Source organism: Nicotiana attenuata, unplaced genomic scaffold (genome assembly GCF_001879085.1).
Source record: "Nicotiana attenuata strain UT unplaced genomic scaffold, NIATTr2, whole genome shotgun sequence".
In the NCBI taxonomy this organism is placed as follows: Eukaryota; Viridiplantae; Streptophyta; class Magnoliopsida; order Solanales; family Solanaceae; genus Nicotiana; species Nicotiana attenuata.
The window spans coordinates 290227-295809 of record NW_017671426.1 but is presented as its reverse complement, the minus strand read 5'-3'; positions in this window follow the sequence as shown (position 1 = coordinate 295809).

Here is a 5583-nt window from a genome sequence, read left to right as displayed (position 1 = left end):
TGATCCATATAAAACCAGTTTTGAAAGAAAACAATGTGACAATTCTGACAACCTCAGAACCAAAATACCACATATAATTCAGGGAAGTAAACACAAACAGGGAAAAGGGGGAATGGGGACAAATAGTTCACATGTAGGAACACAGACAGCATTTCAGGACACTTAGACAGTCACACCAGGTTTCAACCAAAAGGGCTCAGGATTACATGCTGACAATGTACTGGGGCTAGGGGGTAGGGGAGAACATGCATTAAGCAAATCAGTAGGCATGCTGAATTAAGAGAAGGATAGTCACATTAATGAACTAACACAGGGGCATGTTAGTTGCAATAAGAACAGCAGAACCATAAGTAAAAGCATAGAAGAAACAAAATAAAGTGCAGTATGTATAAAAACATATTGTTTTGGAAGCTGTAGATCAAATAGAGGGCATACCAGTCGAGGATGAGATAATATAGAGCAGTAGTGTGTAGGGAAGTGAGCAGTAGTATGCAGACCAAGCAAGTAGCAATGCATAGAGCAGTAGAATAGTAGAGCAGCCCCAAAATCACTCAGTCTTGACTTTCAGCCGACTGAGTAATCAGTAGTCAACAGGGAAAGTGAGAGAGGATGTGTAGAAAACAAGAGAGAACACTGAGTATGCTTATGTGTGTAAGAGAGAGTTCAGAACAATGAATTTTTTGTTCGTGTCTCTGCTAAAGAGAGGGTAGGGCATTTATTGTTTTGAAAATAAGTGGAAAATAAGGTAATACGTATAGAATGATTACAATTATGGAAAGAGTACCTATTAGAATCAACTAAAGACTCGGATTTCCCTTAATTAGGGAGTCATAGCTCAAACGGTACAAATTGCATCAAATAAGGAAGATTTTTTGCAAGACTGATATTTTCTTACAGGAATAGCATGATGCATGTAATAGGGACTAAGTACAAAATAATTAACAAGTAAGGAAAGTAAAATTAATTAAGGATTTGCTATATCATATTGCAATTAAGTTGAAAACTGTGAAATAATTAGAGAGGGCACAAATTTATGAAAAGAAGATTTAAAAGAGTTTTCAGACACAAGGACGAAAAAACAATAAAGAAGAAGGGGTCCCTAGGATTTATGATTGATATATCACTGTCACATATAGCAATATCCAGCAACGATCAATCCTCAGAAAGAGGGGTCGCACGAGGATATTAAGCGTGCACAGGTCTATCAATCTCCATTATTCTATCCCTTCCCACCCGTAAAGGTTATTTAAATGCATTGATTGGTCACGAACCTGTTTATTGCGCTATTTCAGATATTAGTTTATAATTTGAATCATTATTAATTTAGTAAAGCTAGTTTAGTTTAATTTGATTATTACCTGGACCGTCTGGGCCATAAAGAATTGATTTAACATGGCCCAGTTATACAATAACAGTCCAGAATTGACACCAGGCCCACCCCCTTCTAACTCAATTGATTTCATTAAATCAAGGGCCTGGGCGGTCCGGGCCTAAGTCCCAATTTCGATGCCCTCACGCTGGGCCTGTGCAGAAGCCCATTTGGGGCAACTCCTCATAAAACTGGCTGAAAATTCCTCACTATTGGGCCAAATTCAAAGCCAAATGCTGAAGGCTTTAATCAAAAACTATGGGTTCATTTTGTAAAGCAATTTTAGGCTTTCCAAGTTAAGTAGCAAATTTGAATTAAGAGGCCTTCAATAAATGAAGGTCCCCTTGTTTGAATTTGGACTTGATCTTGAGGCCCAAGTTTGTTTGAACATTTCTAATAATAATTACTTCACAATGTTAATTAATTAGGACTTTAGAGACAATCTTTAATAGAGAATAATAGTCCCTTTAGGATGGCCTTTAAAATAAATCGAGGTGCGCCGCGCCGAACAAAATTCATAAATTGCGTGGCCCTCTTTAAATACTCACATTAAAATATTTAGAACTCGGGACGTGCCATTTAGCGAATTTTCATGGCCTCCCGCAAAGTTAATAACACGTTAGTCGCTTTAGGCGCGTTCTTTAATAATTTTACCTTCTTAAACTCGGGTGTGCATTTCATGTGACCCAAATCCAAATCCCAAAATGTTGAATAAAATGTGTCGCGGATCCGGGTGCATTTCATGTGACGTGATCCAAAAAACACGTTTTAAACGACGTTCAATTTCCTTAAAATTAATTAAAAGCGGTAAGTACTTCTAAAATTGCACTATAAATCAGATATTAAGCCATTTATAATAGTTCAAGCGACCGTGCTAGAACCAGGGGATCCGGGGGTGTCTAACACCTTTCCCCGGGTTAACAGAATTCCTTATTCAGAATTTCTGGTTCGCAGACTCCATTCGGGAAGTCGAAATTTCCTCGATTCGGGATTCAAGATAAATCGGTGACTTGGGACACCAAAAGCCAAACCTATCCCAAGTGGCGACTCTGAAATAAATAAATAATCTCATTTCGAATAATGTCACTTAAATTGAAAAAACTCCCTTATACATTATCCTTGGGGGTAGGTGTGTAAAAAAGGAGGTGTGACAACTCTCTTCAGTTTTTTTTTTAGTTTGCTTCTTCTAAAAAAAAAGGCACAATGGTCTGAGTTCATTTTTGATTCGAGTTCGCTTCATTTTTTTATAGAGAAAAAATCAAAAAAAAAATCACCGAGACAGATTTTTTTTTAGCCTTTGTTCCTTCTCTTGATTTCTGGTTCTCAAAAGGAAGCTTGGATTAAATTTTTGAGTTAAAGTTTTGGTGGCTGGGGTTCTGAATTTCGGCACTCTGTTGATTTCTATCCGAATTGGTCTTTCACGATTTGGATTTTGTTAGCTATTTCTCCTCGACATTGTTGCTATTGTAAGCTTTAATTTTGGGAACAAAACACTTGTTTCCCTTGTTATTGTGGAAAGAATTTTCTAGCTCCAGGTTCACTCTTATTCTAGTTTTCTTTTTGTTTCTTGAGTATGAATGACCGAAACAAATATGGGTATTATCTTGTTTGAATTAAATGAGTATTTTGATAAGTTCGAAATGACACTCTTTAAGGCCACCTTGGTATTGGCCATAGAGAGCCTTATTTGATCATATCTTAATTGTTATCCCATTCTCAACTGCCCCCGATACCTCGAGCTCGGCCCTGACATCGATCCCTAGGTCCCCCATCGACCAGTCCCATACCCGGACAGCAGGCCCCTCGGTTTGGTTACTGCCTCGTTTTAGCTTGCATTTCATTGTTAAACGTCACGTTTTTAGCATCATCTGCTCTAACAACTGGCTCGAGAATAGATCACGTATTTTTAGAATCCCATTTATAAATTTAATTGTCGTTACCATTTTTACGGTAAACAGTTTGGCGCCCACTGTGGGGCTAAAAATAATAGTGACTATTTTCTTGCCGGTTCCATTGCAAAAACGCAAGTTGTCTTTCACACTTTTTCTTGCCCAAGATCTTTGCTTTCAGGACAGAGCGCCTGACCTGGCTAGTGAAATGGGAAACCGGAATCTCAAGAGCAACAGAAAAAAGGAGTAAAGTTGTTGACGCCCCCTTTTTCTCGCGAAATTGGGTTTACGACATTTGGGAGGACAACTCTATTCCCGTTTGGGATTTGGGTTTTGGAATTGAAGAGTCGCCACCTAATGATTAAGTGCATTAGGACACTAAGGGTTTTTGAGTTGGAAAACCAGAGATTAGGGTAAGGGCTAGAAATTATCTCGAGGGGAAGGTGTTAGGCACCCCTCAAGATCCACTGGTGTGGTTCCGGCCATGTTACAATTGTGACATTACAAGTAAGGCTCAAATAAGGATTTGCATATCATATTGCAATAAGTTGAAAACTTGTGAAGATAAGTAGAGAGGACAAAATTTTATGAAAAGAAAGATTTAAAGAGTTTTACAAGAAAGGACGAAAAACAAATAAAGGAAGAGGGGTCCTAGGTTTATGATTGATATGGATCACGTCAATGCAATATCCAGCAATCACTCCTCAGAAGAGGGGTCGCACGTGATATTAGCGCATCGGTCATCATCTCCATATTCTACCCTTCCCACCCCGTAAAGGTTATTTAAATGCATGATTGGTCACGAATGTTTATTGCGTGCTATTACCCGTCCTATCGTATAAGTCCTAGAGGGTATTTAGGACCACTATTCCTACAAGGTAAGGACTAGGCTGAACACCTAGGTTTAAAGGATAAAATGCTAGGCGACATTCATAACAAGTAGGGCGACACATAAAGGGAACATACAAAAGCAAATAAGAGGCTCACAAATCCCTCCACAAGTAAACATGTAATTATCAAGTCTCAAACACATTTAAGGTCTTAAAAAAAATATGAGAGTTTAAAAGCAGGGGTGCCGGAAAAAGATAAGTTTCAGTAAAAGCAGAAGGTTTAATCAAAAATGAATGACCCGAAGGGTTTGATTTTTCAGGAATACATCTAAAAAAACAGTTGAATAAGTAAAGGTAAGGGAACTGTTAAAACATCGCTTTGATGAAAGCAGAGATTGGAAAATACAGTAGTTTAATTAGACCAGTATCAAAATAACGCGTTCCTGGGCGGAGAGATAACCCAGTAGTTTGAAAGCTTAATAGAGCAAGAATCGGAAAATTAGTAAAAGTATATAAATACGGAACTGGTTTCCAGGTAGAGAGATTTTCAGTAAAAAGGGAACTTCAGAGAGACAGATAAAAAAACAGAGTTGGGAAAGTTTAAAAAGGCTGAGTAGTCTGAAACTGGTAAAACAAGATCAATCAGTTTTTTTTTTATTATTAGCCTAAGGCTTGCCTAGGCGTCGTATGTATTGCCTATTTGAAAAGGTGAACATGCATATTAGTTCCAGTTTTAAAGAGAAGACGCAGTTTTAGCCCAGACTTGTGTTATTAAATTAAACAAACTGGCGAGGCGTTCAACAATTGCAACTCAAATGAAATAAAATCCTAAGTAACATGATATCTAATGCACATAAAGCTCCTAAAACAGGGTCTCTAAATGCAGAAGTAATTTTATGATAGTTGTTTGCCGATTACTAACTGATTACAAAGTGAGTATGACAATCTGAAAGTAAAGAGCCTAAAACGGGATATCTAGATGTAAGATGCATGTCCTACACATGGTTTCTAATGCACAAATAGGTAAGTAAAGCCCTATAGACATGTTCTCTACCCATTAATTAAACTAAACAAGCATAATCCCACCCAATTTCATTATATCCCCAATCAGTTGTTTACAAGTTATTACAAACCGTGATAGCTGAATTACATAATGAAAAATAAAATAAGAAGTTACTCTATAGGGAGCCTTCAACCAGGCCCAATCTTCCAACCTCACTTCTTTCGAGTTTCACAGCCTTGGTCATGGTTTGGGTGCGGCAAAGCTCCCTAAGGCCCCATTGGGGTCCTCGGCCAATACCAGCACCCAAACACTACCAAAATGTTGAACAAGTGCAGTGTGGAATTACCAGCCTTGTGCATCAAAGTTCAATGGGTACTCAAAGGTACCCAAGGCAATGCTTACACGAAGGGGGTAGAACCTAAACTCTAGGAGTAATGAGAGTGTGTGATAGAGTTTTTAAAGAAATTGAGTTGAAAAACAGTTTAAAAATGA